This window comes from Gymnogyps californianus, chromosome Z (genome assembly GCF_018139145.2).
Source record: "Gymnogyps californianus isolate 813 chromosome Z, ASM1813914v2, whole genome shotgun sequence".
Classification (NCBI taxonomy): domain Eukaryota; kingdom Metazoa; phylum Chordata; class Aves; order Accipitriformes; family Cathartidae; genus Gymnogyps; species Gymnogyps californianus.
In genome coordinates this window covers 22,750,473-22,773,105 of record NC_059500.1, presented here as the reverse complement: position 1 = coordinate 22,773,105, position 22,633 = coordinate 22,750,473, and the positions used below count along the sequence as shown (strand labels likewise).

The 22,633-nt window shown below is 42.1% G+C and overlaps 1 long non-coding RNA gene and 1 other non-coding gene across 3 annotated transcripts; both read left to right on the top strand.

The window, feature by feature from the left end:
* Positions 1-15,157: 15,157 nt before the first annotated feature.
* On the top strand, positions 15,158-20,163 carry LOC127027530 (uncharacterized). 2 transcript variants are annotated; one of them, XR_007767805.1, is made up of 4 exons: positions 15,158-15,220; positions 16,394-16,464; positions 17,303-17,438; positions 19,971-20,163. It is a non-coding gene; the product is annotated as an uncharacterized LOC127027530 (long non-coding RNA). The 2 variants fall into 2 exon arrangements; XR_007767804.1 differs by lacking the exon at positions 15,158-15,220 and adding an exon at positions 15,519-15,579.
* Positions 16,614-16,745, top strand: LOC127027881 (small nucleolar RNA SNORA13). Its single transcript, XR_007767844.1, has one exon. It is a non-coding gene; the product is annotated as a small nucleolar RNA SNORA13 (small nucleolar RNA).
* Positions 20,164-22,633: the final 2,470 nt, after the last annotated feature.

Below are 22,633 nucleotides of genomic sequence, written 5' to 3'. Positions count from 1 at the left end.
AGTTGTGTAATGCTTCACTTAAATCTCAACACACTATGATGGAATGACTTTGCAAAAAGCACGTGCAAGGACACGATTTTGTCATGCAAAAATACAAGTTGGTTTATGATGCAACTTTTCTGAACTTCTCCGAGATCATTTCAAAGCAAGGATAAAGGTACGGCCACATTTTCAATTCACTTGAGCCTATACACTTAAGTCCTCCTCATCTTCTTGATGGTATATATGAGCTTCTGTTTAGTACTACAGCACTGGAATCAAGATGATTTTCCTTTCTAGTGGAGTATGTTGCTGCCAAGAGTGAGTCATCTTAATCACATGGCTTTTTAAGTGGCTAGTCCTTGCTTTTTGAGTTGAATAAATTAAGCTTTCTGCAATCCTGACCTGCTGTGGCCTCTTTTTAACAAAACCGTTTCTCTTTCTAAGATCAGATAATGGTAACAGACAAATGCCTAGTTTCTGAGCTGACTTACAGTTGTGTAAATCTGCAGCTTTGCATCTGAGTTCAGTGGAATTATTCCAGGGGCAAAGTGACATAAGTTTGTGAGTATCCCTTGACTAGAAACAGTGCTTTCTCCAACAGTTTTTTAACCTAGGCCTAAAATACAGCTATCCCTCTAAAATCCTCTAAGTTATGGCTTCCATGCTAGGTCAGATACACAGCATGTGTAGTGCTCTACAAAAAAAGAGAGGAAAGACGCCCAAGAACTAATAAAATTATGTCCTGGTCCAATCTGCTTTCAAGTGCATTTTTCTAATGATGGTCAGAAAACAGCTTGGTTATGTGGTGCATTATGCAATTACTCTAGCAGTCAAGTGCATTATATTGCTTCTTTAGAAGCTACTGTACTCTTTACTTAAAATAAAAAAATCCACATGAGTATTTTATTTTTCCTTCAGTAACAAACTTGTCTTTTATCTAAATGCTTTCCACACCTAAGCTAACTGGTATCTGCTTTTATGTTCAGTTTTTAAACAACTATGTAATAGCAATGTAAAGAATGTAGAAGCATGTGAACATGTTTTAAGATTAATGTTCAGATTTAATTGTATCCCTCTTCTCTTTATTTTCAAATCACTTACTTTCTTAGGCCCAGATTTCATATTTATGTGCATTTAACCTTAAGCATACAACCAACAGCACTGTTACGCTGCAGCAATGCAGGTAATCTAATGACACTGTTTTCACTAGCTCTTCACTACAGATCAGGCCTTCCGATAACAAGTTCTTGAGGCTGGAAATGGCATTTTTAAGGATTTGATTCACACCTAGGACAGCTGGGCTCCATTCTTATCTGAGTCATCTGAGCACTACTGAAAATGGAGAGGTAATGGGCAGAGATATATGAAAAATCAGCCCAGATTTAACAAGTTATTTCAATTTGAACCCCGCATGTTTCTTGGTTTATCTATAAAGAATGAAAAAGGAGATTAGCTCCAAAACCAGAAAAGTGTGTTCATGAGCAACTTAGGATTTGGAGAGGCATCCAGAATGAGCATTAGGCCGTGCTAGAGTACATGTCTGGCTAGGCTTCAGCGTCAATGCTTATCAATTACTGGGGCTCCCGCACACACTCTCTGATTCCCCCATTTCAAAGGCAAGTGAATTATCTAGTACTCACCTTCAGGGCTGTGCGCAGTGGGCAATGATACATCCACCCTGCAGTCAGAGGTTTTCCTGGAGATGATCCAAGCAGGCTTTATACAGGTAACTGCAACTGCAGCAGTGTGGGGTTCTGTACAATCTGTCCCCACAAATGAAGACTTGTGCAGCTAGCTTCTGCAGTGCTGCACACTGCTAAGGCTACGTTATTGTTAATGCCTGAATGGCCCAATTTAACAGTACGTTGCATGTGCCTGCATAAGCGAAGGTCATACATTCCCCTACATGTACAGGAAAGAAGAAAGTCCAGACTTAGACCCAACCTCCTATACCCCTACAACACTAAAGGATGTTCTTGTTTGTTCTGATTTAATATTATTAATTGTTCTGTTTTAATATTCTCTAATGTTCCCCATGTAGATCTGGCCAGCCCAATACATCAGCAGTCCTGAAGAAAGATCTTATTTTACATTTCGCATTGGATCAATTTTTGTTTTGAAAGTATTGATTTTCTCATAATCTAAAAATGTAGGTATTACAGGGTGTTCTGTGGGTAGCAGAACTAACAAGAGGGCTTCCTATGGGGTTGTGTCCTTCGTTCTCTGCACCCTCAGAAAACACCCTCACAAGGCAAGAAACAGAACATGCAGCTGCTAATATGCAACTGTATGTGTGATTGCTGGCTGGTTAATGGGCTGCCAAACAGAACATCTAACAGCTGAGTTGCCTTTTTTTCTCAGCGAGGGCTTCTGCTTCTACAAAGTCACTAGTTTTCATTAGATCTGTAGGAGCATACTTCATTCTAAGATTTTTTTTCTCCCCCTTGAAATCAGTTGAAAATGTCCAGAAGGATTTAATAACTATGGGAAGGCCTGGCAGCCAGAAAGTCTGATCACAAAGGTTTAGTTTCCTTAGGAAAACAGGCTAAAAAACAACTGTAATAATAACAAAAAAGGAATTTATAATGTGTTCTTCCTTCTGAAAAACCCTTCTGGACAAAAACTGGAGAAGTGATTAAACCTTTCACTTAAGCAAAGGTATAAACTGTAGAATTTTTTACACTCTACTTCCATTCAGTGGAACAGCTGTGAGGCTTAAAGAATTTCTGGCAAGGGAAAAGTTCTAAAAAAATTATTTGAAATGCAAAATGTCTAATACTTACCATGTTTAAAGAAAACATATTATATACATTTGTGATAGCCAGTCTCTGTGTTAACTATGCCTGTGTTCCAGCTGCTTGATTGCTCCAGCAGCAGTTATCTATTGTCTGCGTCTGGGTTGTAAACACTCCATGGGATACGGGACTATCAACTATCATTTACCACACACTAGCACACTGCATACAGCTTTCAAGCCTTGTTGGTCCCAAAAAGTATTACTAGCTTTAAATATTAAACAAAAATGAAAAAGCAGTGCTAATGAAGTAAATCTATCATTCTTTTAAGCTACTCAGCTGCAATTCAGGCATGGCACACTACCCGTCTTTAGCTTTTCATGGCAGTCTTTCCTTCACATAAACACACAAAACCAAAGATTTTTTGTTAACTCCAGACATTCTGCCTCCTATTCATTAGTGCAAAAACCCCAGCAACTTTACTGCACGCTACTTTGATAGCTTGGTTTTTGGAAGTAATTAGTGATAATATACTATCTCCTTTATAGCCATATGCCAAGGAAGTTCCCTATGAAGAACTACAGTGACAGCTCTTTCTGAGAATCAGATCATCACACATTTGAGACATATACAGATCTATTCTCTTCGTTACTTATGTTCCTGCCCATCTGCTGGAGTGGCAAGGTGCCTGCTTGCAGACTGACGTGTCAGTTTCCATAAAGCAAAAATAACAATTAAAGGGAAAAAAAGCTTCCAGCTGACATAATACTTCCAGCACTCATACTTCCACAAGGAATCCCTCCTCAGTCACAGCGACCCCATATGCTTCTTTCACACAACACCTAGTGACACGTGTGCCAAACTTCAGTGGTAGGAGAAAAGAAGACCGTGAGTTCACAACTGCCAAGATGACAGACTGTATATAGCAGTGGAAACCTGAGAAGTACACTAAGGCAACATGTGGTGTCCAAACATGTCACAAAGAAGCACAACCGGTATCTGTGGCTGGTAAAAGCATTCATCTCTGAAGTGTATCAATTGTAACTGAGATATTCCAGTTTGTCTCCCCTAACTCCATATTAAACCAATAATATAAAATAATTTTTTTAACTTGTGTCTCTTGGGCAGGTGTTTTGGGCATTCTGTATTTATTATTCTCCTGGAACCTTCGGATCAGTATGTCCACATTAAAATGAAGTAATCTCTGACAAGCCCAAATTTAGCATGGGATTTGAAAGGCAAGCTGAGTTAATTCCTTTTTGCATATGATCACGATAACAAATATTCAGCAAGAGGGATTTTCTCTTTATGCAGGACCAGGGAAACCCATTGTTTTCAAAGGACTTACACAAGTTGGCATTCAGTAAGCAACTCCATGAAGAATGTACAAAAAGAGGATTCAACGTATTCCTTTTAGATGAGCTGACTGTAAGGTTAACGGGAGGAAAAGTTGGTTAATGCTTGTTTATCCTGTCCTCCCTGAATCCAGTGAGCCGATCTGCTGAGAGACAAAAGCCTTTCCTGTAGCACTTCCTGGGAGAGAGCAGAGTTTTTAAATTTGAAGTAAATGTAATTTTGGGCAAAATACTATTTCAAAATGCCACATCTGGTTGCCAGTTTAGAGGCAAACTTCCAGAGGAGCTCTATATATTCTAGATTTTAATCAGTTGAGATGGTTAATACAACACCACTAAGGAATTACATGCCAAGTTTGGAAATCTGCATTTATTACAAACATTTAAATGACAAATTTGAACCAGACGAGGTAACAGCAGAGTCCTCCGTTGAGAAGTCTGAATGAAACAGCAAGTACACATTGGTAAGCAAAGCCAGCGCTACATAGTGATAAACAGGCCAATGAACATAGTGAAATACTGACATCTATGTTTGAAAACTGTTTTCATACGGATATCAGGGTGCTCTGAAAGGCTTCCAACTTCATGCCTGTATCGAGTCACATGTGCAGGTCTTAGTGCATCCCAGTGCAGAATGAGGACTTGGCTGACCAGGGGTCATATCCACAGAGGAATATAGGCTCCACAATGCTGAGTGTACTACAGTGATACCACATAGCCCTTGGCTTTGAAGCCTACCCCTCTCTACCCTGCAAAGGAAGAGTTAAATATTTCAGAATGAGCACCAGAAAAACCCCAGTATTTTGAGCAAGTACTACCTCTAATGGTCAACAGAAAGGCTATGACAGAAGTCTTACGCTTCCCTTCCCAGAGTTTTGGCATTGTATTTACCCCAGCGAGAGGGCATATCTGCAAGGAGGCATGGGTATTTGAGGGATCTAGCCCCTCAGCTGGCTCGGCCTGGTACGCAATCAATGTGTATGCCTGCATTGCGGCTGGGTATGTCATCAACAGTCCCTGAACACAAACATCTCCTGTAGAATGGACACCTGTGACCAGCAGCTGTTCTAGTCTACGTTAAAGCCAACAGCTCTCGAGGACAAGTGAAAACTTATATCCCTTTTTCCTGGTGAATAAAGCTATTGAGGTTTTCATATACACGGGACAAGAATTGAAAACCTATTTGTGTTGCAGTACAGTTGAGTACCACAGTGTATAATTTATCATTTATAATTCATAGCTCATAATTGCTGTTAGTGAATGGCACAAATATTGTAGATTAATACTGACATTTTTCTTATTGCAGCCTGAAACGATCTTCTAGCCTGCAATTTCCTAATTAAACAGGATGTGCAATCACAGAATGAAAGAAAAGCTCTGATTATTTTAGTCTATGTCAGGCCAACACATTTTTCCAGTGAAACTACAATGGTGAGGGTTAATGAGCAGTGTTAGTGTAAACTAATGTTAATGCTGCATTTTACCACCAGCAGATAGCATTATTTCTCAACTATTGCACAGTCTCACAACTGAATATTTTGTTCTCTGAATCACATAGTGCTGCCATTTAAAAAGAAAAATCTCCTGGGATTTTATATCCTACTCAGAAAGAATATACTGAAATAGACTGAAACACGCAAAAGATCAATGATCATCAAAGAATATTGTAGAGGTGCATGGCAGAAGAAGAGGAGGGAGAAAGAAGGAAGAAAAATGCATGGATTAAACGGATTTCCAGTCCTGTGGGCTATTTGCAGCAAGCCAAGGCAATTTCTCCAGCCTGTAGTTTCCTTCCAGCTGCCCTCTTTTCCTGAGGGCTTAGCGGAAGCAGGTCACAAGATGCACGAATTGTTATGGCAGCTTCAGCCTGCACCTAGCTGCCTCCTTTTGAAGGATCCCTCAAGAATCGTCACTGATTTATTCCAGATTTCTAGGAAGCATCAGATCTACCATATAAGCAGAAGAGAACTGTACTATATGCATAACTGCTTTTTCTGGTCAGGGGCTGAGAAGTAGGGCTCACTGCTACTGTTAGGAAAAACAACACCGCTCACTGACTAGAAAAGTTGGCCATCAGGCAAACGTAGGTATGTGTCAAAATCTTCTATATTTAAAAGGCCACCACTTCTTTCCTTGTTTATCCAAATTAGGCAATTCCTAAGCACATCAGGATAGGAACTTCTAGCAGGGACACTGAGGACCAGAAATGGAAATGTCAGAACACTACAGAAAAGGCAAGACGCAAGACTTAGTGTCATTTGTTCACTTTTTTGAGGTGGCCATTTTTAAATATTCCTCTCACCAGAAAGTTTGTGTGTCTGTTCCGCACATCCCTATGCTTCTATTTCCCCTGCATCCCAGTGACCCAGAGACACAGTGACTTACAAGATAAGTCATTTGTATGTAGACAGCAGCTCTTATGCCAGCACACTTTTCAGGGTGAGAAATGCTGGCAGCGCAGTGAGTGCAGAGGGAATTGTGACAACCTCTTAAACCTATACAGAACCAAAAGGCAGAACACTGATGCACTGCACCACAACACAACTATGGGCTCCATTCTGACAAAGCCAGAGGAGCCGCAATTATGGAACACATTTGCCAAGAAAACCTACTGGTAATTTGAGTACCCAGATGCCCTCTCCTGATTATCTGGACAAGAACAAACAAGCCCTCTTCTGTACAACAAACCTGGGATCTCTTCCACCCCTTTTCACTAGAAAGTAAAGAACAGGGAAGAAACAAGTAGGTCACCCCAGACCTGTCCAAGTGACTCTGCAAACAGAACACACCCTGAAGAAAAGTCAAGATACTGTAATCTTTCTCACTGTTGTCCTGCCCATTTCCACAAGGCAAGAAGAACCTTATTTCAAGAAAACAGAAAAAAGGAGTCAAGCAAAACCTAGAAGCCATACTTCAAATGTGCCCAGTGCCAAATGAACTGAACACCCTTACTCCTGGCTAGCCTGCAAAGTGCCATAACAAGACTGAACTTCCATGGGAAGAATAAAACTGCTTTCACAAATGTCCTGGTTTCAGCTGGGATAGAGTTAATTTTCTTCTTAGTAGCTGGTACAGTGCTGGGTTTTGGATTTAGTGTGAGAATAATGTTGATAACACGCTGATGTTTTAAGTGTTGCTAAGTAGCGCTTATCCTAAGTTAAGGATTTTTCAGTTTCCCATGCTCTGCCAGCAAGCAGGTTTACAAGAAGCTGGGAGGGAGCACGGCCAGGACAGCTGACCCAAACTAGCCAAAGGGATATTCCATACCATAGAACGTCATGCTCAGTATATAAGCTGGGAGGAGTTGGCCTGGAGGCGCAGATCGCTGCTCGGGCATCGGTCAGCAGGTGGTGAGCAAGTGCATTGTGCATCACTTCTCTTTTCTTGGGTTTTATTTATCTTTTTTTGTTATATTCCTTTTCATTACAATTATATTATTATTATTATTATTATTGTTAGTATTATATTTTATTTTACTTTAGTTATTAAGCTGTTCTTATCTCATCCCACGAGTTTTACTTTTTTTCCCGATCCTCCTCCCCATCCCACTGGGAGGGGGGAAGGGGGAGCAGCTGCGTGGTGCTGCGTTGTTGGCTGGGGTTAAACCACAACAACAAACCACCCTGAAAAGCTACCAGCACTACCACTACCACCCAGTGGTAATTTAGAGAAACAAATAGTTATTATGTTTACTCAGTGCCCACCTTGACTGAGCTTCTCAACAACAGATAAACAGTTCAAAGCCACAACAATGCTGGTAAGGATGAGTGGGTGTATGTTTACGTTAACTAATGTTTTGAAAATAAAAGCTATTTCTAGAATGTGTGCCTGTATCAGGAATTAGAGTTAACTTTTCCAAAACAAGTGTAGTGTATATACCATATACAGAGCAAGAGTGTGCCAATATACACAGAAGACATCTTGCTCAGTCCTTCTACACAAAAATTAACAATCCTTTGGCTTCAGAAAGGCCACATTCTCACAAGCAGAAGCTGGGGCAGGTTCATCTACCAGCTCCACAGAGCAGCTGAGCAGTTCGCACCAGGCTGCCGAGCAGAATTGTGGACACTCCATGCCAGGGACTAACGCGTCATTTTCCTGCACCAGTTTCAAGTTTTCTTCTTAACTCAAGAGTAAATAGATATATGCTGCTGTGGAGATCTCTGCACCAAGCAATTCCCATACTGACTTTCTGTGGCTTTTTCAGTAAGTGTAAGAATTATTTATATCTACCTTAGGAAACACGTCAGCCTAAAAGTATATTTAAGGGAGCCGTCTGTGATTTGGCACTGGTACCCAGATTCACACATTAGTAAATGAGTCCTCTTTTGGGGATGATCAGAGTGTCTGAAAATCTGGTTTACTAACTGATTTGCCTGAGCCTGGGTTAGGTACTTCTTGTACTTGTTTCTACCAAACTTTCAGTCCTAGAAGCACCACAAAAGAAAGAGTCACATCAGTGGATTCACATCACAGGGGGAAAAGACACGTGCTCAAAATGTTTTTTTCCTCCAGGATAACCTACTCTATTGCCTTGTTCATAGTGAAAGAAATTATAGAACAGAAAGGAAAAACCCTTCACCCTGAGAAAACAAGCTCCAAATGCAATCCACCAGATGAAGACTTGTGATACAGAGTGGCTACTGAAATTTCTGAAAGAAAAAAGCATCACACATTTACTACAATTCTTAAAGCAGCAGTATTTTACTGGGTTTTTTTAAACATAGTCATTCAGGCTACCAATAGAAGCTGAGAGGAACTTCAGAAGAGCCTGCACAAGTCAGCTGAATAGGCAAATATAATGGCAAACAAATTCAGTAACAACAAATAAAAAGTAAAGTACATTGGAGAAAAAACTTTACAGCTAGGAGTCCTAAAATTCTTCCAATTAATATTATCAGTTCTGAAGGAAACTGACACATCACTGTAGCCCACTGAAGACCTTTATTCAATGAACAGGTGCTGTTAGGAAAAGCAAAGGAAACATTGAAGACTATTAATGAATGGGAGATGGGACAATAATAAAAATAATACAGTGCTTCTTTAGAAACCAGTAGTGCAGACTCAGCTGGAATTTTGTATGCCATTACCAGGCATTCTACCCCAAAACAGGTGGGATTATTTCCTGACAAGCTTAGGAAAACATAATAAGAATAATGAAAAAGAGAACCTTAAAGACTGGAGTTCCTCTCTTCCATGGAAAACTGGTAAAACTGGTAATAACATGTAAAATAGTGAAGGCACAAATCCTGGGAACTTGTTCATCCTGCCTCATAATAGAAGAACATAGAACTGAACAAAAGGTGAGAAACTGAGTATCAAACAAACTATTTTCTCATTCAAACTGCAAATATGCTGTGACATGTGTTAGCACAAGGAGCCACTGACACAAGAGCTTAGCAAGACTTGGCCATTTCTTTGGCTATCCAGAATATCTGGAATGCTGCTAATTGATGTTAACACCCTTTGAAAGATATAGGAAGCTTCATACTTCCGGAGTTTAGTCAACCTCTTAACAGTCTCACCACCTACAGGTGACTTTGCATTGACCTACTGCCAGCCTTCCCCTAATTCAGCTGGTACTGACAAAAGACAAGGTACGCTGCTAGACAGATCACTGCTGCACTAAAGTAATTCCTATGATCCCAGCAGCTAGCAGAAACTTGCCATTATTGTCCTGTCCCTATTCCTCGGCATTCTTGGCATTACACTGACCTCTGGTGGGTTGCAGGAAAAAAATGGTAGAGAAATGAAGCAGACAAAAAGCCAAGGAAATCACACCCTGCAACTTTGGTGGGAATTCAGCAAGGGCATGCAGAAATCCTGGCGTTGAAAGTGCTCCAAATCACTCAAGACAACAGGGCAGGAGCAATATCACACTAATGACTCACTGCTCACAAAGCACTTTAGAGATATTTCAGCTACTACTCACAATGCTCCCTCAAGATACTCTATCAGCTTGTGTTAGGATTTCCTATAACATCACTAAAACATTGTGTACACAGCAGCCCCTTATTCTATATAAGGAAAAGGAAGAATAGGTGGATCTGCAAGCTTTCTATGCAACACACATCCCAAACTAAAGAGCGTGTGTTAAACTCTAACCTTTCTTGGCTCTACTTAGGTTATAGTTAATTATTATTGTTTATTTTATTTTCTTCTATTGCACATTTTAATTGTGCCTGAAGCCAAATCACTTGTTTTTAGGAGTCCTGATAGTTTCAGTGACCTGTTTTGTGGCATGCTGCCACAAATACTGGCACTGACAAAACTCATGGAGCAGTTAATTGATGCTGGGAACAGGAACAAGAGGCCACAAGCCAGGAAGGGCAGGAACTGGTTTTCTTGCCGAAGAAAGCACAACGGGGAATTATACCCTTACAAGTTAGTGTTGGAATTCACTCAGGAAAACTAAGGACACACCCAGACAGAGTGCAACAAAACAAGATGTTTATTACAGATTCAGATTTTGACTGCTTACTAGTGTCCCAGGAAATCAATGACTACTGAAAGGGATGAGGAGCCAGAACTGTTTCTACTGCACTGTCCTTGCAGAGTGAGACTGAATATTGAATTGGGTCAAGTTATTAACTTCACTCACCCTTGCACGTAGTGGTAATTTATACTAAATTATAATATATTATATATATATATTATAAATATATACAAATTTATAAGAAACTATCGTAATTTGACATGATATTTCCAGGGGAAAAAAAGAGGCCCTCATCTGAGGATGTCAGTTGCCAGCTGGTGAATTATGCTTTGAAAATAGGAAATAAGAGTGAATGAAGAGATCATTGCTGCTGTGCAGTACTTTCTAGAACTAAAGTCAATGCCACCAAAAGCCTAAATAGGCTCTTTCAGTGCCAACTTGTCAGAAATATTCTCAGGTCTGATAAAATACTTCAGTGACAAGAAGAGGCCTTTTGTGCAAACTCAGGAAGTGCTCAACAATATTTAAACAGAAAGGGAAAACCTCAGTTTAGGCAGCTGGTGAGACTCGCTTCAGTGCTGGGTTCTAAGCAGCTCAGTGGAGCTGGGAAACAACTCCTGTCCACACCTACTCACTGCTGGAAGATTGCAGTGCCACTCACAAGCTGGCTTTATGGATTTAAAAGAAAATTGTGGAGAAGTATACGTCAGTGAGTGTAGACATTACCACCGCTCCCTCCTATGCTTTCCTCATTTGGCGGGATAACAAGCAGTGCATGCAACACTTAGCGGGTCTTTTGGCTAGCCAGATGATGACTTTTCACAAAATCTTCAAGAACTTAATATTTCTGTAGCCCTTTGACAAATTTGGCTGAAACCAGCTTAAAAAGTATCACCAACTGACACAAAGCAAAATCATTTCAGTGATTAAATTATTAATCACATCTTTAGGAAACCAAATAGAAAATAATATCTCACTATTAACTTCAAAGCCAAAAAGGCTCAGTGTCTCAAGCCTCAAGTCTTTCACTAGGTAGGTAAGATTTTCTGTCTTAATCACTGCAGGGTCAAGTTCTCCCCTTGTGCCCTGTGGCTAAGTTGACAGACCAGAACACCTCAGCCACTGCATGGCAGGTCAGTGGTTTAGCTCAGATTCCCCATAAGAAGCTATGAAAGCTACAACAGGACTTTGTATCAGAGCAGCTAATTCACTTCTGCTAACCATGCAACATGTACAGTAATCCGTGGCAGAACAACAAGGCAGACTGCCGGGACAGCAATGTCTTAACCTGCCAAAGCACGATTCACGAGGACCTTCTGTTAAATCTCCTAAAGTGTGGCAGCAAGGTATCTGTTTCCACCTCAAGAGGATATTTTTATCCACTAGATAACTAAGAATTATTGTTAATTATGCCTTCAATTTAGCATGTCCTGGTTTCATGAGGACAGTTATAACAAATAAAATGTTCACGGATTGAGAGATTAGGAATTCAGATTCACTGTGATCATCTAGAATAGAGGCCACAGAAGTGCCTGACATGAAGTCATTCCTTTTTGAATTATATTGCCACTTTCAGAAAAATCCTATTCCTGATTGGACTAAATCAATCAGATTAAAAAAAAAATCCAGCAATGAAGAATCACTTCCTGTCCTTTGTAAATTGTTCCACTGACTATTTTTACTGTCTTGCAAGTTGTTCAGTAAGGAGAGGAACCACAGGATTTGTGACCAATGTCCCTAACCCATGTCTATCATATGAAAATCACTTTGGTCACTGTTTTGTTACGGTATCTGATTGTTTCAGCAAGTTTGTGGATGACACTAAGCTGATAGGCTTGAGGGAAGGGATGCCATCCAGAGGGAACTTGACAGGCTTGAGGAGTGGGCCTATGTGAACCTCCTGAAGTTCAACAAGGCCAAGTGCAAGGTCCTGCACCTGGGTCCAGGCAATCCTCAGTATCAATAGAGACTGGCAGATGAATGGATTGAGAGCAGTGCTGCAGAGAAGGACCTGAGGGTACTGGTGGATGAAAAATGGGACATGAGCCAGCAATGTGTGCCTGCAGCCCCGAAAGCCAATCGCATCCTGGGCTGCATCCAGCAGGTTGAGGGAGGTGATTCTGCCCCTCTACTCCACTTTTGGGAGATCCCACCTGGAGTACTGTATCCAGCTCTGGGGCCCCCAGCATCAGCAAGACATGGACCTGTTCGAGTGAGTCCAGAGGAGGGCCACGAAAATGGTCACAGGGCTGGAACACCTCTCCTATGAAGAAAGGCTGAGACTTGGAGTTGTTCAGCCTGGAGAAGAGAAGGCTCCGGGGAGACCTTATTGTGGCCTTTCAATACTTAAGGGAGCTTATAAAAAAGACATAGCTTTTTACCAGGGCCTGTAGTGACAGAACAAGGGGTAATGGTTTTAAACTAAAAGAGGGTAGATTTAGATTGGACATAAGGAAGAAATTCTTTACGATGAGGGTGGTGAGACCCTGGAACAGGTTGCCCACAGAAGTTGTGGATGCCCCATCCCTGGAAGTGTTCAAGGCCAGGTTGGATGGGGCTTTGAGCAACCTGATCTAATGAAAGATGTTCCTGCCCATGGCAGGGGGGTTGGACTAGAAGGTCCCTTCCAACCCAAACCATTCTGTGATTCTGTGATTCAGTAATTCAGTAACAACTTCTGGGGACACCTGAAATGACCAAGTCTTCTGTATAATCAGTTAGTGTTTTATAGCTAGTTTTCTCATGTAGCTATTCCAGCTCTCCTGTATCCCCAGGCACAAATAACAAATGTCACAAACATTAAAGGTTTTTTCTTCACTATACTGTTCGCTTCTGTAATCAAAATCTGGACTAGTTCCATTTGACTTAAACTTCTGTCCAGGCAGCTGTCCCTGAGCTGCAAATCAACACTTGACTGTATCAGTAACACAGAGTAAGAGATTTCCACTGATTTACTAGCTGGACTGTCAGCAACAATCTGATCAGTGTCCTCTGCAAGACCAACTACTTCTGTATTTTAAGTATCACTTTACTCAAAGTGCTGACCTTTATGCATGTATAAGTTAGGCTTGAGGCAATGCTTGAGACAATCTTCTTTATGTGGAAAACAGAATTTTGAATGACAAGCCAAAGCTACTGAAGGTGAATCTACTTAAAATGAATGTTAAAAATATTTGTTAGTTTTGCTATAAACAGAGCACTAATACAGCCGGTATGTTTTAGAGATACGCCTACGCATAATGACACAAAAACGAATTTCTGTAAAGCAAACTGAGCCTAAATTACCAAAGAATCCTGCACTCCTGCAAGTCTGAACACTTCTCCAGAAGCTGTGAGTGGTGACATTTGCTTGTCCCTTGGCTTTTTCTTACATTTATCTTTTTTCCCCAGCTATCAAGGCTGCAATGAATCATGCCTCTTCTGTAACACTTGGGCATTTGGCAGACCTTTTATGACCTCCTGTAATTTAGCTAATATGTCACAAATCAGGCTGTCCTGCAGAAGTGACTTTGCAACTGTGTCTTCTGGACACCAGATGTAACCACTCTCTCTGCTATTCCCTGGTAAGGAGGAGCTAGAAGCAGCAAGCAGGCAGCAGCTGTAAGAAGCAGAGCAAGACAGATAAGAGAGCTGTACAGGTCTCAGGTTTCTCTACAGCTGGTACTATCCCTATTCTGCTTTTTCTCCAGACATGGTCCCAGTTTATCCTCCTGGTGTATGTAGCTGCTCTATTCCCCCCTCCTCAGTCTTTCAAATATTGTATGTACCACCTCCACTTACAGGGTCAGCAAATCTGGAAATTGGGCACTCAGAACCGAGCCTCTGCCAGCATTCAAGCGTTAAATGCCCAGGGCTATTGCACATTTTGCCTACCTGAATTGAGGTTGGTTAGTTTGCACGTGCTCCTCCACCTGGGGAGCAAACAGCAGGGCACTACCGATACGATCACAAATGAGTAATACACAAGATCAGGATGTTTATGTGCAGCCATCTCACTATGAACCTCATCACCTTTCACGAGAGCTACTGCAAAAACGCAGACCTATTCTGCTCAGAAGGGGAAACCTAATGCGGCCTGTGAGCGCGAGGATCACCTCCCGCCATGCGAGTCCTCCGGGGAGCGCCGCCCTGGAGGACCCCGTGCCTACAACACGGAAGCTTAACGGAGTGAGCGCTTCAGGCACGACAGACGCTTTCTGTGGCAGCATAACTGTACCGTTCGGGGCCCCGCTTGGACAAGCCGTACTGGTGAAGGCCTCACAGCGCGCCCACCTCGCTGGTGTAAATACGCCGCGCACACGCCAGCCCCCTTGCCACAGGAGAACAGTTACACCGGTAAATTTCCCACCGCGGCCACTTCAGCACCAAAGCCCGCGGCACTGGCGCCGCTGCTCGGAGCGCCGCCCGCCACCGCCCCGGGCAGTGAGCGCTCACCGCGGGCGGCACCTCGGCACTCCGCCGGCCCCCGCCCGCGCCCAACGGCCGGGCGGCTGCACTGCGCATGCGCACGTGGCGGGGGGGGGGGGGCGCCCCGCCCCGCCCCGCCCCGCCCCGCCCCTCCTCACCGGGGTGCCTGCATCGCCGTGTTCGCGTAGGTGGCCGGGCGCGGTGTTGCGCCAGGCCTCGCTGCCTTGCTCCCGGCTGATTCCCCTGCTCGGGACTCCGCCTGCTGAAAGGACGGAGGCTGTAGTCTGGCGTCTGTGGAAGGCCCGGTACGCGGCCTCTGCGCTGCGGGAGGAGCTGGCGCACGGCGCGTCGTGTCCGCCCCCCCCCCCCCGCCTTGCGGGAATATTGGTTCACCCCTCTTGAGGCACGCTGGGGGCAGCAGGGGCTGCCGGCCTCTTCCTCGGCGCGCGCGGAGGCTGTTGGAGGGTGGTGGGGGCGCGGGGCCGGCCCCGCTCGCGATGCGGGCGGTGGCGGTGGGGCGGGGCGAGCCAGGCCGCCCGCCCGTTGCCGGGCTGGGGGCTTGCCCGCTGGGGCGCGGGGCAGGAACCGAGGCGCCTTAACCGGTCCTGAGCCTGACCGGTCTCTGCTGGCGGCGGCGGAGCGGCTCAGGGCGCTCGCTGAAGAGGTAGGCCAGGCTGCAGCGGGCGGGGCGGGGGTGCGGAGCGGGCTGAGCCGGTAACGGGAGAGGGCGGCGGCGGCGGGCCTTGAAGCGCCCTCCCCCAAAGCCTCGTGCTGCTGTCCCCGCTGCGGGAGGTGCGGCGGGCGCGGGAGCTGGCAGGGCTTGGCCGGGGCTAGAGTGCCGGTTTGTGAGGGGAACAGCCGCGCCGCTTTAGCACACGAACGACCCTTCCTTGCTCTCTCGTTATCTTGTCTCCATGAAACAAAGCATTGAGTGACTCGGTGGCCCTTCATCCTCTGGAGTTTCTAGTTTTGAAGGTTTCTATGTAGGCTTCCCACTGCTGCTTGGGAGAACTCTCCAAAAGCTCACCTTTTGGAAGAGCGAGTTTTCTAGTTTCTTCATGTAGTTGGTTTATGTTGAACTCTTTGGGCAGGCTTTTACCATGCGGCCAGCACAGCATAGTCTTAAATGCACCATATCCCTCGATAGGAATACTTTTTCAGTAATGTGGAAAAGATGAGTGGGGTTGTCATACACGGTCATCTGTACCTGGTTTTCTGAGATGTTGATGGGTTTCCACGTAATTCCTGGTTGCTGTAGCAGGCCACTGGAACTCATCTAACAGAGTAGCCCTTAATCTTAAAGTGTGCTGATAGGGATGACTGGGGCTTTTGGGGGGGGGGGCAGGAGGGCGTAGAGTCAGCTTTCTGTTCTTGGAAATCGGGCAATTATTTCAAAGTATTTCTTGTTAGGCTGCTTGTACTGTTCATGTATCTCAGTCACTCTTCCAAGTGAAAGTGTGTTCTCACTTTTCTTTCAGATGAAAGTAATGGAAGTCTGTCGATGGCCTAAGCAAGCACCAACATGACCACAAGATGTCCCAAGAGCATGGTGTGCTTGGCTTTTCTTATTGAATGCTTACTCTGTATAAAACATTATTTACTTGTGAATTTTTAAGTATTTGCCTGTTGATGAATTGATCTTTTCATATGCTGTTAACTTAATTTTGCAGAGATGATCAGTTCTAATACTTAAATTTTTGCCTTTGTGTTGCCCATTCATTCTTGTCCAGAATGAATGTGGTGTCAAAAAAGGCAAACAGAAATTCTTGCTCAAACTGTTTAAGGAGCTGGTTATTTACCTTTCTCCTCCCTGTTTTTGCAAGGACAAAAAAAAATCTGTACAAATTGTATGGTTGAGCAGTTATATAGTAGATTTTATGCTTCAGTCTTTTTAAATGAAGAATCTGACAGTTACTAAAAGAGGAGAAACTAAAATTATAATGGCCACTTTTAGCATTGTTTAGCTGTCCTATCATGATAACTTCTTACATCTGTGCTGGAAGTAATTAGTACATAACATTTCCGACTCCTGCAGTGGCCTCTAGTTTTTCTATTGCAGAAAGATATCTACAGCTTCAGAAACTCACCTACAGAAAAGACGAAAATCTTATTTAATGGGGAAAAAAATGTGTTTTGCCTTTGTGTGTTTGCCTTTTTGTTATTTATGTCTGGTGTCAGAAAGGTATGAAGAGAATCCCTCTGTAGGACTATTTGGTATTGGATAATAATGTATTCTGCTATTTTGCTGTGCATAGAACAGTATTTCCTTGATGCACTTTTGAAAGTGTAAAGTATACTTTAATATCGCTAGCAGCGGCAGCTCTTACCTTGGGGACTGCGGAGTCTGGTCCTACCAGAATGGTTAATGCTATGAATGTTTCTTACAGAGCTCTAGTGTGTTTTGCTGGAAGTTCAGAAGCTCACAGAGATAGCCCTATGTGGTGAAAGCCTCTGAGCATGAGAAGGGCATGTAGGAAAAAGTTACAAAGTACTGATTGCGCAGCTGTCCTGCAACTTCATGAGGTGAGTGACAATCATTTCTTGTGCAGCTGTGTCCTTCAGCCTTGTCTTATAATGAAGCAGACTTTGTGTTGAAAAACAAGTTTGGCAGAATGACTTCTGAGTAGAAATTGGAATTGAAACATTGAGAGTGAGATCAGCCTGATGATATGTTCTCATCGACAAAAGCAAAGTGGAAACCCTAAAGTAAAAAGTTCGGTGTGAGTGGCTTATTAAAAGCAGTGCATGGCTGCCAGTGTGTCCAAGAGGAGTCTGTGCTTTTCCATGTTTGGTTTTTGGGGGTGATACTCTGGAGCAGTTCAGAATACAAGGACTGAAAATGTTCAAAGACTGGCAAATCATGAAGGCTGAGAATCTTATATGCAAAATGCTGTTTCATTGTAAAGTCTTGGAAAAGCCAACACTATTGAAAAGTTGAGTAGTGCAAGTCAGCATGAAATTCAGTGGTACAAACAAGGCATTAATAAAAATTGCATGTGTTATCAAAGATTTCTTCAGTGCTGAAACTGTGGTTGTGTACCCTACGTACCCAAGGGCACGACAAGTCTTTGAAGCTAGGAACTTCTTGGTCAATATTGGAAATGTGATGTAAGAATGATCTAGTACTGAGAAATTATGATAACTTACCTGCATTTCAGGGGATGTAAACCATACTGAGTAAACTATTAGACAGCCTACTCTAAATTTATAGAGGCTAAATCGAAGGTGAAATTCAGAGTGCAAACTTAAGTTTCAAGTCAAACTGAAGAAATGACTGATTGTCTTGTAAATTAGAAGGGGTCACAATATTACACCACATGCTAGAGAGTGGTGTTCCTGTTGAATACTTTGTGCACTACTCAGTGAAAGAAAAAAATGCTGGAAGTTGGTTTTTTTAGCAGCAGCTGACTTCTATGGCTGTGAACAAACTAGTTGCTCAAACATAGGAAAGTACAGCAGTGATGAAGGGTAGATTGAATGGAGTAGAAAACCAATAAAAGATGTCATGCTTACCTGTCTTGTGCAATTATGCCTCATTTAAACCTCATTATGCAGGAGCTGTGTTCCAGGACACAAAAAGAACCAAAAGTATCTTTTGCATATTTGTTTGCGTTCTTGTTTCTGTTGTTTCACTGATGCATCCAGCTCTCCTAGAGACGTAGTGAAGAGGAGGGTGCTAAGACACAGTGCTGCACAGTGATATTTCCAGGAAGAACTATACGTATTGTTCAAGAAAACTTCGAAGAGAGAAGAGTTATGGAGAAGTTTCGGGAAGAATCTGGGTGCCATTTGGCACCTATTAATGAGTCTTTTGGATTATTTAGGCTTTTGAGTGATAAACGATTTTGTTGCCTTTTTTTTTTTTTACTTTTTTTCACTGTGCTAGAAATTGATAATACTGTACAAACTACTACAGAAGAGAAATATAGATTGTATAATTGTGTGGTGTTTGCAGTAGCAGCTTTCAAAATGGATTGCAGCTCTGGGAAAGCAGACTGATTATTTGGCAGCTACTCAGAAAGACAACATGACAAGCTCTTAAGCCAAGCTGTGCAAACTGAGCTGAGTCAAGTTCTGAAGGAAGTTTGTGATCCAATAGTTGTCCATGCTGAAGACATATATTCAGAAAGCAATTTCCCAGCAGCTATCAGACTGGTTGATCTGGAGTTGTTTAAAGAACATATGCTATTTCCTGATGAGAAATTACTCAAGTACCTTTTTGGGAAAAATTAAACTGAAGATGGTTAAGTATTTTGCATGAACATGCACATGTTCATACAAAAGGGAACTCGAGTGATATAAGATCCACTACATCACTGTTGGTTTTCTTGCAGGAAAGAATGTAACAGAAATCTTTAGTGAAGTGATGAAATTCCTTCAAGTTTGTCACAATGCGCTTGAAAATACTAGGATCAGAAAGTTTCATGCATTGAAATGTGAAAATCTGCTTGAGCAACTTGAAAAACACAGACGCACTTAATACTTTACCAGTGCTGTTAATAGAAAATGAACTAGTGAAATCCATCCCAGACCTTTATCACCATAGGCACTGGGGATTTTTGCAAGGCTGAAGAGAAAGATGGGCACTCTTTTTGTATGAACCTGTCAGATACTGGGAAGAGAAATGTACGTGTAATCCACTATGAGTAATGTATCTAATAACAGGGCTGCTACTTGGTTTTCAACATAAAATTACTAAATCTCATCTATTATTGGCTTACTATTCTCTTAAACTGTTGTATAATGCACAGACGTGTGCATGAATTACCACTACAAAACTTTCTATTGATTCCCACCAGCTAGAAGGTGTTAGTACTGCCGCCAACTTGTAGTTAGGATCTGAAATCTTGCTTGGATGGGCAAAGAGCCTCTCTTGCTTGTAGGCTCCTTAAAAATTAGATTTGCAGATTTTAGCTTTTCACTTTTTCCCAAAGGGATGAGGGGCAAGCTGATCCTTGTAACTTTGTACCAGTCTCTGGGATCTAGAGGATGTCACTGAAAACAGCTGTGCGCTACATGTGTCCAATCTCACACTGTGTTTACTTCTTTCTCTAGGAAGAATTGTTAGAACCAGCCTGAGACCAGTGACAGTCTATGCAAGACTACTCCATAAGAAGCAAAAAACTATTAAAAAGATGGAATATTAAGCCTGCATGTAGTAACACAAGGTGCTTTTAACTGTATCGGGGCAGTGTCTGGTAATGTTTATGTAGACAAAAAATAAAGATTTATGTTTCTGTTCTCAGAATTTCTGTCTTTCCCAAGGTATAATAGCAGTTGCTTCTGTTTGACAGTTCTGACTTCCTCTACATTGTTTTGGGGATACCAATTCACCCCTTTGGACCAAATAAAACCTAGGAGCTATTAAGTGGATGGGAGGTGATCACTGAAACCATGGTCTTCTGTAGTACTCAGAGATTGGGTTAGCTGAGATTTGTATTGTGGTATGGAAAAGTAGAAATTAAAATTCAGCAAACTTGGGTTTAAAAATAGCAGGAACGGTATTTCTCCAACATGGAAAACTGCAAGCTTGGTTTATTATTACCTTGATCAGCTGCATAATATGGTACTTCAACTAAACTTGGAGTGAAATAACTAGGGATAACAACTGGAATTCCTGCTTGTTTTTTCAGGAAGACTTGCCATAAATTAATTTTATCAGAAGAGCAAATGCTGAAATTATGTGTCTTGCAGTGTCTGATTTTTCAGTACTGAATGTAAGCAAATGACTAATGCAAAGTCTAAGCATAAGTTAGTTTTTGGTTTGTCAAGAGGGAAGGAGGTTTAGACAAGACTAATTAATTTTTAGTGATCCAACACGTAATTATTGGATGCACTTGAAAGTTTAGGGTTTCTGTTAGGGATTATATTCCCTGAAGATACCATCTGTTCAGGAGTTTTGCTAATAGGCCTTTGTTCTTAAAGTGCAAGACTGGCAGGAGTAGCTTTTAAGACTTTTTTTTTTTTTTTTTTAAACTCTTGAGAGCAACAGCTAATGCCAAGTTTTAATGATGGCTGGCTAAAATGTTAATTCCCTTTCAACAAGAAAAACTGTAGAATCTTAAGATTCAGTGTATAATACCTGTTTCATAGTGTGGTGGAACAAAGAAAAAGTGAGGTAGAGGGAGGAATAGGTGGGTGTAAGGGGCACTGATTACTAAAATAGTAATGCTGGTAAACACATAGTGTTAAGCATTAGGACTGCCTTTTAGTTTTTATGAGTGGCTAACTGGACTGTACCCTTGGAAAAAACCTCAAGACTCCTTAATTCTTTTTTTTCCCCCTTCCTCTGTTTTACATGAACACGATGTCTGACAGACTTTTGAAGTTGATAGTATTAAAAAGTAGAAAGGAGGACAGATTCTGAGGTGGTGTAGGGGAGCAAGAGAACAAAGATCTGTGCACTAGGTTGGTGTTGCACCAACCCTCCTTTCTGTTACTCACTTCCAGTGCTCTGTGGAAGAGGGCTCTCAGTATTAAAGGCTGCAAATCAGAATTCTTGCAAGGTGTGCACAGAAAGAAAACTGGCTTTGTTATTATGACGTTTGTCTTCTGGAGCAACTGCCATGCGTACTGAAGCTCTGCTTCCTGGGAAGTGGCTGGACATTGCCTGCTGATGGGAAGTAGAGAATAAATCTTGTGTTTTCCTTTTCTTCCAAGCATGGTCTTTGCTTTATTAAACTGCCTTTATCTTGACCTCCGAGGTTTTCTCCCATCTTGTTTTCTGTCCCCCCTGTCCTGCTGAGGAGGGGAGAGAGAGAACAGCTTGGCGGGCAGCTGGTATCCAGCCAAGGTCAACCCACCACAACTCTTATCAAGGAGACAAATACAGGAGAGAAATTAAAACGGGCACATTAAGGAGAGAGCATCTGCCACACTGGCTCTGCATCTGTATGTTTGGTTTGACAGCTTATGTCGTCTGCTGTTGCTTTCCGGTGATTTTTAGGTGAGAAATGAAACTGTAGTACAGATATGCACTGGAAGTATAAAACTTACGCTGACAACTTTCTGCTACCAGGAAAAATACTTAATCTGGAGAAGCTGTATCCTCGAATGGATTTTAATTGGTACTACACCTGTTTTTACCAGATGGTGGTGTCAAATGAATCTGTGTTTCTGACAGCTTTGCTCCTTTGTGTAATGTAAATAAGACACACAGGCAACCATGGAATGCCCTAAAAATTCAAGTTTTACTTGACTTTTAAATAACCTGGACACAAGTATTGACACAGCCATCTATCAAACTCAATTTAAAATAAAGCACACAGTTGCTTCATGAATACTTAATGTACATAGAACATACGCATCACATTGATATCTTTATGTATGTTGTTTTCAAACATCTTTCTAGGGAGCTTTGAATTAAACAGGCTTTCCCAAAAGAAAATGTGCTATCTATTCAGTTCAATATTCACCTATATAAAGATGATTGATTTGGCAACTTTAATGGTAGTGATTTTTTTTTTTCCCAACCAACATCTTCAATATAATGAGCTTGATTAGAATATGAGTTGCAAGGTTAGGTATATCGGTAAGAAGTGCAGTGTAGGAAACAGCAGGTCAAGACTAGATCCTAATGAAAGAAACCAGCTAACAAGCAAGGGGACCAATATGGGATATACAAAAATGGTTTTGTGGTGTGGTTAGCAAGCCCTCTTTATTGTATAAAATACATGTTTTGCAAAGAGGTATATCTATGTTGTAGGTGTTGCTAATTA